General features: G+C 46.3%; 1 long non-coding RNA gene across 1 annotated transcript; it reads left to right on the top strand.

Annotated features, from left to right (window-relative positions):
* The first annotated feature begins 969 nt into the window (after positions 1-969).
* On the top strand, positions 970-3238 carry LOC134736296 (uncharacterized). Its single transcript, XR_010120213.1, has 3 exons — positions 970-1030; positions 1118-1750; positions 3167-3238. It is a non-coding gene; the product is annotated as an uncharacterized lncRNA (long non-coding RNA).
* The last annotated feature ends 7321 nt before the right edge of the window (positions 3239-10559 follow it).

Genomic DNA, 10559 nt, shown 5'->3' with positions numbered 1-10559 from the left:
CTAAAAATACAAAAAAGAAAAAAAATTAGCAGGGCACGTTGGCGGGCACCTGTAATCCCAGCTACTCTGGAGGCTGAGGCAGGAGAATTGCTTGAACCTGGCTGGCGGAGGTGGCAGAGCTGAGATCGAGCTGCTGCACTCCAGCCTGGGTGACAAGAGCAAAACTCTGTCTCAAAAAAAAAAAAAAAAAAAAAGAATCCCAAATCCCCTCCTCCCATTTTCCCAGGCTGCCTACACACACTATACCTTTCTATGTGACCCAGGAAGGCTGGGAAGCATTGGCAATGCTAATCAACCTTAATTATGAAGTTCAAAACAGACCATTTGTGAATATTAGTCTGTTGATAATTATATACTGAATTGGACACTTATTCTTTTTTCTACCTAGACTTTACTATTCTTCTGTTAGTAATAGAATGTATATTTTTCTAGAAGAGCCTTTACTTCTCTGCTCCTGAATCTCTAACATTTGGGCCAGGGCTAGGCACCTGACTCCAGCGTGGCCAATCGTAGCATGGACTCATCATGGCCTCAGTGATTGGTTCATGGTGGACACTTGACTCCAGCCTGGTCAGTCATGCAGGACTCTTCTTGGCGTCAGTGAGTGGTTCATTGGTCCACTCCAATAGACACCTGACTCCGCCTGGCCAATCATAGCATGGACTCTGCATGGCCTCAGTGATTGGTTTTTGATGGACACCTGACTCCAGCCTGGCCAATCATAGCATGGACTCTTCCTGGCCTCAGTGATTGGTTCATGATGGACACCTGACTCCAGCCTGGCCAATCATAGCATGGACTCTTTATGGCCTCAGTGACTGGTGTTCGGTGGACACCTGACTCCAGCTTGGCCTATCATAGCATGGACTCTTCATGGCCTCAGTGATTGGTTCATGGTGGACACCTGACCCAGGCCTGGCCCGTCGGAGGATGGATTCTCCATAACCTTGCTGGTTGGTTCAGGGGTGGGCACCTGAGCCAGGACTGGACACGTGGATTCCTCAGGTCACAGCAATTGATCCAGATTCCTGTAGGTGATCCAAGTCCCGCTGGTAAGACTCCATTTAGGGATGTTCCTTTGAATTGTTGGGAGAAAAGCTTTCTTCTTTTATTGCAGTTTCTGTAAGGATAGAGAATAAACCTGAACTTCCAGCATCTGTCTCTGGATCATGAGGCTGCCTGATAAAAGAGCCTGCATGAAGGAAAGCTGAATGAAGAGGTGGAAAGATTGAGGCAAAGTTCTGATGACATCATCTGAGTGCCTGGATCCAGCTGTGCCTGAAGGTAGGATTTTCAGTTACATAAGACAATATTTTCCATTTTCTTGCTTATGCCAGTTGGAATGGGAAGAGTTCTAATCCAACAATGCACAGAGGATATAGCTTACAAACCAGCCCATCTTGTTTTCCTTGTCCTCAATGCAAGGCAACAAAAAGATGTCAGTGCACGTGACACTGATGATTAAGTTAACATTGCATTATCTCTGATGGCATTCTGAATGGCACAGTACTACAGAAGAGGAACATTTTACACAGCCACGCTCCTGACTATTGTCCCATTGGCAGAAGGACTCACCAAGCTGCCAGTTTGTCTGGTGTTATAACTGTCAGACCGTTGGTACCACTGAGCTACTTTGTAAACCTTAAGAGCCACAGCGGAGAGGACTGTCTGCTTACCTGTCCCCATATGCACAGTGTCTTAAAGACAGCAACAGGGTCCTCACCATTCTTTATGCATCACTGATCTGCAGGTGAGTTGTGCGATAGTTTCTTAACACAAACACTAAGTCTGAGCAGCAAATGGCCCTTTTTACTCCGGAAAAACATGAAACATTGCATCTTCCTGACTGAAACACCAAATCGTATATTTCTCACCCTGCACTCAGCCACTCCAGTGACAGCTACAGAGCAGGCCTGGATCTGAACAGGCTGAGGTATGCGACACAGGACAGCAAAGCGGGAAGTCTGCAGTAGTGGCGCTCAGGCCTGGGCAACTGGCGTGGTGTGTGGTCCAGGGAGCTCTCCAATTACACAGCCCTCCTCTCCCCCAGATTCTGACAAGTCCCCAGGGGGCAAATGCTTTGTAAAGCTTCCTGGGGATTCCCTGGCGACCCCCACTCTAGGCTGAGAATCAAAGCTCTGAATTGCCCTTCCTGTTGATAAGCCTCATACCCTAGTGCTCCAGGCCCTGGTCAGATGAGGCACGGAACTTAATCTACAAATACCTTATCTTCAAAAGGAAAATATTTTCATGATTGCCTAAGTAGTAACATGGTCATTACAGAAGATTGTAAGATACCAAAAGCTATACTATAAAGAAGAAAAAAATTTACCCATACCTTGCTAGTCTCAGCGTCATCGCCACCTGGGCACTTGTTAGGAGTGCCCCCCCTGCAGAACTCAGAGTCCGAATCTGCATTTTTCCCACACCCCCAGAGGATTGTGTGCCTGTTCAAGTTTGAGAAGCCCCGAGCTAGTAATTCCACAACTGCAGTTGAGTGTCTTTCCTGGTAGCATCTTATACTTTTATTAAAGTTGGGATTAATACTGAATAATCAATGTTGCAATTGGAATCATTAAAAATGCGATATTAACTTTATTTTAGTATTATTCAAATACTCAGTTTGGTGTGCTGCTTCTCTCCCTAAATTGTATACAGTATCCACCATAACATCTTTTGCATCTGAGACTTTCTTAAAACCCAGTTTCTCCCTTCATACTCAGCTGGAGAATAAACCAGCAGGCGGCACACAACGGGTCAATGTCTACCAATTGCGTTAATACCCATCTAAAGACCCGGCGGCCTCCCCAGCAAAGCTGAGATTTTGCAATGTTTGCCATGCGTTTGCTTCATGTTGAGAGATGGGCTGAATGGAGGTTTCTTTGTGTTTGCGCGTATTTGTGTGTGTGAGTGTGTGTGTGTTCCCCGCAGTCTCCGTGGGTGGCCTCCTGCGGGTGAATGCGCAGTGTTCCCACTGTTGCTTATCCTGCAGGCTTTCCAAACCTCCCTCCTGCCGACAGACAGCCAGGGGAAACACATCTCTCCAAAGAGAAACCCAAGGAAGCTGCAGAAGAGATTTCTTAGTCTGTTCCTATTCAGAGAAGGTGAGGGAGCCCTCATTCTTAAAGGTCTCTTTTACAAGCCCTGTTTCTTTTTACACACATAGTTTTGGAAGGTGCCCAAAAGACTGTCTAGAGTGTCCCAGCCTTCTCCGACAGTGCCGGGAAACAAGAGGTGACTGCTGCCGTTTGCAAGTATGGTTGAAGGCCTGAGTGGTCCCGGGCGTTCAGGGCCAGGAAGGCAGGAGGGGAGGGGCTGGGAGGAAGGGGCGCTTTGCAGGGCCTGTGGACCTGGGCTGGACACTAGGCCACAGGAGGGGCAGGAGACAGTGGCATTATTGTCTGCCGTTCCCCAGGGTCTATCATCTCACTTGGTTTTCCCCTACAAGAAGATCTCTCTCTCTCTCCCCCACACACACACGTGTACACACACACACACACACACACTCCATGCCCCCCCCCCCCACCACCACCACCACGCGGACAGACGCAGGTTCCTGGAACTGATTCTCCCAGTTTTCTGCCTCACACATCTTCACCCCATGTCCTGCCCTGATCTGGTGTTCTGGGCATGGCTCCTTTTATTGCTTTTTAAAAGGAGTCTGTGGTTTTATGAGGGCTGTTTGGCCGGCAGAGGTTGGGCTAGGCCCGGTTTTCGATGCCTGTGGCCCAGTCAGCCCAGGGAACAGGCCGCCGAAGCTGAGCAGCTGCTCCTGGAAACAGCCCGGGACAGCTCTTCCCAGCCTCCGCCCGCTGCACTGAGCACTCCACTCTCTCTGCCCTCCGGCTGCTAGCTCCGATGGCAGCCCCCAGCCTCTCAGTAATCCTCAGCAATTCAAGCTTTCGCTGGAGTCCTCGGCAGGTGGGTGGCTGTAAAATCTTTTTGTTTGCTGCTTTGTCATCCTCTTCCCATCTCCGACCCCCAGTACCCAAGGTCCAGGAAATAAACACCCAGTACAAAAACTCCCTGTTCGTATCTGGTAAATTTTCAACTAAAAAGTTCAGTGTTCAGGTGAGTGGGCTTGAGATCCAGCCAGTTTGAACAGAGAGGAATAAAGGACAGGGTGTTGGGCGTGGGACTGGCACCCGCTGAAACCCGCATCCTGTGGGTGCCCGGTGTGGGTCCCTGCTGGCGTCACAACGTGCAGCCCACCTGCTCTGCCAGCTTCCGAGAGCTTGATCTCAGCCAATCCTGTTTTGAGCCCCATCACAGTCTTTCTGTCTGTGGAGCTGGGCAAGCAGGAGGTTTCTCAGGGCCCAAGATGATTTTTCAGATGTGAATATTGGCCAACTCCCGAAGTTGCTAGAAAAATGTAGGCAGCTTGGCCACCTAAGTAAAAGCCATCGATGGCATTTTTCCCAGCCTCAGCTGAATTCAAACCACTAAACTCCTGTGGTTTATTTTTTTTACAGCTTTCTTAGCTAACAGGACTGGATGCCTTTAAAAAACTTTTCAAAATAATATTTTGGAACCTAGCATTATTTGGTTTTCCCTCTGTAAAGGCTAATCTATCATAATTTCCCCATAGCTTGCTTTGCGGAAGGGGGCGGGTGAGGGACAAAGGAAAGGTAACATGCTAACCAAGACGAGCATAGTGTGAAGGAAGGGTAAGTCCTGCGTTCCAGGCCCTGTTCCGCCTCTGCCCAGCAGAGTCACAAGCTTTGTGGGCCTCAGTGTCCTCCTCTGGTGAACGGGAAAAAGAATACGACTGGCCCAACTACCTTACAAGACAGTTCTGTGATGAGGCTGATGTTCTTCAGAGCATTTATTCACCATAAAGTGCTACACAATGTGAATTATTGTGCTTTAACAAATAATTTGAAAGCAGTATAAAGTGCTTCTGGACTTGCAGATATCAAGAAACCTGGGTGTCTGGGTTATTCATTCTCGGTTGTCAAAAGGTGGTCCCTGCATGATCAGCCCTATGGGCCCCACATGTTCTTTCAAGGACTCAGGCTTTTGGAAAGCTTCTCAGTGCAGCAAGCATGAATAGTAAGGGCTACGCTGCGCTCTTTACTTACTTGTTTTTGCCTTAAACCATCACAGTTACCACAAGGGTTAAGGATGCGGGTAGCATTGCAGACAGACTGACAGAGCTTTGCATTCTGGCTTGGCCAATTAGCTTAGCTTCTCTGAGCCCAGTTTCCTCATCTGTAAAACAGGTATAACAACAACAACAACAATAATAATAATCAGCTGATACGATTCTTGTGAGATTAAAAGACAACATTCACAAATTGCTTACCAATATGATATCTTGCACACTGATTACATGAATGTAAGATAATGATGTTGGTAATTATTTTCAGGAATTTGAGGGAGAAAATTCCCACCTACGAGTTCCTGTGCACCTAGTGGTGGGACTTTCTCTTGGTCTTGCATTCATTTGACAAGCGTTTACTGAATACCTTCTACGAGCTCCTGGGAGATCAGAATATGCCATCCTCAAATACGAAGAATTGTTCAGCTGAAGACGATTAAGAAGAAGATGCAGGAACCCCTCAGTCTTCCCTCTATTTGCCTAAAAGCAGGACTTAGATTTACAGAGACAAAGAGTATTCCTGCCCAGGAGAACGAAGGTTAGCCACTGAAGACTGCTTTAGACTCTCATCAGCCTGGAGGTGATACAGGGACTCTACTTAACCAGCTGTCTAGCCAGCCTTTATCCACCATGGATTTGCCTTCCTGCAAGTTGCCTGCAGAGACTTACAGTCCTTTTCCTTTGTTTTGTCCCTTCTCTAAAAATGTGCTATTCTTTGTTGAAGATCTTATATAAGCTGGGAGTCAAGGCCACTTCTTGGAGAATGATTCAGGATAGTTCTCTGGGTGTCTCCCATGTATATATAAAATACACATGTTAATCGACTTCTGTTTGTTTTTCTCTTGTTTATCTGTCCTTTGTAACAGGGGTTCATTACAATTAAGAACCTAGCGGGAGTTACTCCTCCCCTACAAGATCTAGAATGCCTTTTGGTTTCCTTTAATGAAGCAGCAGCCTGACCAAGTCCTACCCACTGCTCTAGTACCAAGAACTCCAGCTGCAGTGCACAAAAGGAAAATGAACACAGGGAAAGCTGGGACTTTGTTGAGGGTCACGGAGGAGTGGTTCTGCGGGGTGCCAGGGGTGTGGGAGCAGAGCCTTGGCATTTGGAGCAGGTAGCCTGCATGGTGAAAATTGATGGGAATAGTGCTGCATTCAGATACAGAACAGACTGCAATAACAGAGAGACTCAATGTGGTGGCTGAGAGCCAAGTTTATTTCTCTTACTCAAGGATGGAGCAGGTGATCCTGTGCTACAGCAGTGGCTTGATGGCGGCAGGGAGCCAGGCTCTCCACTTCGTTACTCCACCTTCTCCTAGGGGACTCCTTTGGTCCAGGTGGCTCCCTGACATGAACGATGGCTTCACAGTCCAGCAGGCAGGAAGGAGAAAAGAGTGAGGGAAGGCGCAACCACTCTCTTGAAGGACATGGCCTGGAACTTACCCAGCTTCCTACCTTAACTGAGTGACGTGACCACAGCTAGCAAAGGAGGCTGGGAAATGTAGTCTTAATGCTACGTTGTCCTGTGACCAGCAAAAATGCAGGGATTTCATTATTAAAGGCAGAAAGAGAGAATGTTTGGGGGACAACAAGGCAATGAAAGGGGTAGATTAGGAGGGATGGCAATATCGTCATCCACACAGCAGAGGAAGACAGTGTCGGGCGTACAAGGGAGACTGGAAAACGTGAAGGCAGAAATGACAGCTGATGGCGGCGGGGACGAAGCCACTGACCACTGAGGACACTGTGATCTGGATGGTAAAGAGGGTAGTGTGATAGGAGGCCAGCAAAGACAAGGACCTGGGGTTCACTGGGGCATTGTGCAGGGCGCTGTGGCATGGTGGGCACACTGACTATGTGGGACTGTAGAAGAAAGTACGGTTTGGGGCCTGGCACGTCAGCACCTCAGTGTCTTTTCTGGGAAAATCTGGTTCTGTCTGGGATTTCTCTCTGCTATGTGAATTCCTTGCTCATTCATTACAGTCAGTTCATTGATTTTCCACTCTTGTTTCTATTTTCTTATATGACCTCACTAATCTCTACTGCCAATTGTTTCAATGTAACAGTATTACCAAGAGGTACCATTGGACTACGGACTTTCTGAGGTGTTTTAGATGTGACCTTGACTTGGTTAAAAAGGATGGATGCAATCACCTTCCAAAATCTCCAAACTCATCATCCTAAAACCTCCAATTGGGTGGTTGATAACTGCAATATAAAGTCAGACAGATTTAAACTGGCATGAAACAATGTAGGGAAGGCATGTCAGTACACTTAAAAAACACTTTTATAGTTTTCATCTCCATCCTCAATTTGATAGCCCCAAGCTAAAAATGATTCTTATAAACATCTGCTTCTTGTGTTTATTATGGTTTTGGATTTTTGTGCCAAGAATATGCATGACAGGGCTGCCACTCTTTTCAGCCAAATGTATCTGAACACGTGTTTCTGCATTCTCATCTGTTTCTCTGTAGAGAAAACATGCATTGAACCAATAGCATGTCTGGAGCAGTATCTTATTATTTCAACAGCTTCCCTCTGTGAGCCACCAAACAGATATTCATGGTGGGCACTCTGTGCTCTCAGCCTGAATCTAGCTCTGCCAAGCCATGGTTCTTCAGCTCAGATATGGATGGTGTCAACAGGGCGTCCTCCAGGGTTGTTACAGCCTCCACAACCTGGAGGAAGTGCAGCATGTCAGGTGTGCCTGTGCAAACTCAGCTTTAATCTGCTAAGAAGTGATAGAGCTTATTGTATTGCAGGAGAATGTGGCCTGCCATATTGATCCTCAAGCACTGAATTATCAAGAAATGTTCAGCAGCAATGAATATGAAGTAAGTTACCTGGCTCAGTCTTGTCACTCAGAAAACTTTGGTAGGTCATTACACCTCCATGTGTGTTGCTGAGAATAAAGGGCCTGGATGTGATGCACATGTAAACACACAATTACAGCATTCTGTGTGAATTCTAGATTGGAGGTTATAGGGCTACAGACAAATTAGAGCACCTAAGTTGGGATCTGATGCAGCAGAGCAAAGCCTCCCACATTCTGGCATTTCAGGGTGCCCTATGCTCACTCTATAGTGAAACTGTCGCCAAAGGATGTATGTGCCAGCAACGCTGACAGTGTAAACATAAAAACTATAGAGACTGAGATGGCAGAAGACAGGAGTGGAAGTAGAAAGACTTGAAGGCATGTGGCCTGATGACCCTATCTTACAAGGCAGGGAGACAAGAGATTTCATCTTTAGTTGATGGAAAGAGAAATAATGGAGTAAATAAAACTACATTGACCAACAGGAACAATAGAGAGACTAAAATGGTGATGAACCTTTATTGGCAGGAAGAATTAAGGAGAAGTAGCGAGAGGCTCAAGGGAGCTGAAGTCAACAGACAGTGCCTAAAAATAGAAACATATTGTTTAGAGATGTGGAAATAACCACTTAAAAGGGTTTGCCTCTGGAGCAGGGCTGGGGAGGCATTAGCGTTTGTTTGTTGCTTTTCTTTAGAAGCTCTTTGTACTGATGGAGTTTTTAAGTCTTGTTGCATTGGTTAGAATTAAGTTTAGTAGCAAGTGACAGAATGCCGCAAGTAACAGCTTAAATAAGAAAGATGTTTATTGTCTTCTCATGTAAATTTAGTTCATGGGTAAGCAGTTCAGGACTGTTGTGGTGGCCCTGTTGTACAGAGCCCTCAGGGCCCTAGGTTCCCCCCCCCCGCCCCCCGTTCAGGGCTCCACAATGCCATCCCTAGGCTGCCATCTTCATCCTTATGGTCCAAGATGGCCACATCTGTGTTCCAGGCAGCAGAATGGAGGAAGACAGGAAAAAGAAGGCAAACTGGGCACAGGCCCTGGCATGCTGCACCTTAGACAAGGGTCTGGGAAGCTGTCTTATGATACTCCCTGTTACATTTAATTGGCCAGAACTTAGTCACATGGCTACACCTAGCTGCAAATGAGCTGGGCAATGTAGTCTTTATACTAAATTTCTATGTCCATATTTTGAAACTCAATTACTATAGATAAAGGGGAGGATATATATTGTTGGAGAGTTAGCCACCATCTTTACATAAATAACAAAAATCATGAGCCTTAACAATAAGGTTGTGTTTTCATAAGAAAATGCTGGAAAAGAAAATATCAAAAACTAGAATGGACTGATAGAAGGAGAAAAGAATGGGTAGATGAATGGATACACGAGAAAGCAGGTATGCTGGAATGATCACTGGGAAATCTAGGTAGGCAGTGAGTATGCTCACTGTAAAATGTTCAACTTCTCTGTGTACTTGAAAACATTAATAATGTTGGGAGAAAATAGGTTTAGGGAGAAAAAGAGCAATTATTTTTTAAACTATTTTTGAAATTCACAGCATGTCTGTCCTGAGGAGTTGTTTTGCCCATCGCTCTTCTTTCCTCAGCCTTCCTTCAGAACTCCTCTGGTTCTTCATATCCTGACTTCTCCTACACCCAGTGCTCCGACTCCCTCCATTTTTCTGCCTCTTTATGTTCTGGCTTGTCTAGGTCAATGTCTAAGTCTTAATATGTGGCTTCTGGTGCCTCTGGCTGGAGCTGCCCCTAGGCTACACCTGATGCGAATATGAGTCAGAAAGAGTCCTGGCCCTGGTGGCCCAGCTCACCGGAATGACCACCTGGGCAGGCTCCCCTCCCCCTTCTCTAGCCGGAATAATTAAACACGGTATTTTGTTCAATAACTTTGAAGAAAATGTCCTTCCTTCCTCCCTCCCTTTCCTCCTTTGTTTTGTGACACTTAACGTATAGCAGCTATATCATAGCTTATAGAATGATGAAGGAAGACAGTGCTAGTTCTAAGATACATGTACTTTATAAAACCATCAGCATAACTAAATCTCAATGCAGGTCATGGTGAGGTTATGGCCAACCATTCATTGAGTCAACGAGTATTCAATGCTTACTATGAGCCAGACACCATAATGGCTGTGGGCATTGATTCATCCTAGACACCAATCATTTGGGAAGCAACTTAGTTTCCCAATGAAAGTTGTGACAAGGCCTGCTGATACACGATCTTTGGGGTGGCACTATGGCTGACCTTGCCTGATTAGAGGTCCTTTTGGGAATTTGGTAACTAAGCACCTTGGATGGGGGCCAGGGGGCCTGTGCTAGAATGTATCTTCCTCAGCAGGGTCTGTGCTGAGAGCCACATGCCATTACTGGACTCAGACCACCTGCCCCTAGTCGTCGCACAATCACCTCATGATTCAACCTCGAGGGTGTGTTTCATGCTTGGCAAAATCTGAAGCGAGCAAACCATGCAGACTCTGTCTCTCTCTGTGCCTTTCCAGTTAGATGCAGCCCAGTTCCTTGCCTAAATAGTTCATCCATTTATTCCATGTCAACAATCACCACTTACTTTCTTGATACTCTCATTTATATGACTTTGGATAAACTTGTCATTGCCCAAATGAGTCTTCCCTT

Source organism: Symphalangus syndactylus, chromosome 3, assembly GCF_028878055.3.
Source record: "Symphalangus syndactylus isolate Jambi chromosome 3, NHGRI_mSymSyn1-v2.1_pri, whole genome shotgun sequence".
Lineage (NCBI taxonomy): Eukaryota > Metazoa > Chordata > Mammalia > Primates > Hylobatidae > Symphalangus > Symphalangus syndactylus.
Note: the sequence above shows the minus strand (reverse complement) of the source record. Positions and strands in the feature narration are given on the sequence as shown.